Here is a 273-nt window from a genome sequence, read left to right on the forward strand (position 1 = left end):
TCTACCATATGCCAGCTCCCCCCCCCACAGCCTCTAGTGCTGGCAGCAGTAGGCATGTGGGCTGTCGAGGCACTCATGGCCCACTGAAAGCACAGCCCAACAGTGGCATGGCACCGCCCAACCTGGGGACTGCTCATGGAGAATGGAGCTGGCCCAATCCAGCCCGGCCCACCCCACCAGGGCATGCCTTTGAACAGGACCACGACAGCCCTTGCCACCACCTGCAGCTCGTATTCAAAGGCATACACAAGCAGGGTGTGTCAGGTCAGGCTG

Source organism: Gavialis gangeticus, unplaced genomic scaffold (genome assembly GCF_001723915.1).
Source record: "Gavialis gangeticus isolate Ggan-Ray unplaced genomic scaffold, GavGan_comp1, whole genome shotgun sequence".
In the NCBI taxonomy this organism is placed as follows: domain Eukaryota; kingdom Metazoa; phylum Chordata; order Crocodylia; family Gavialidae; genus Gavialis; species Gavialis gangeticus.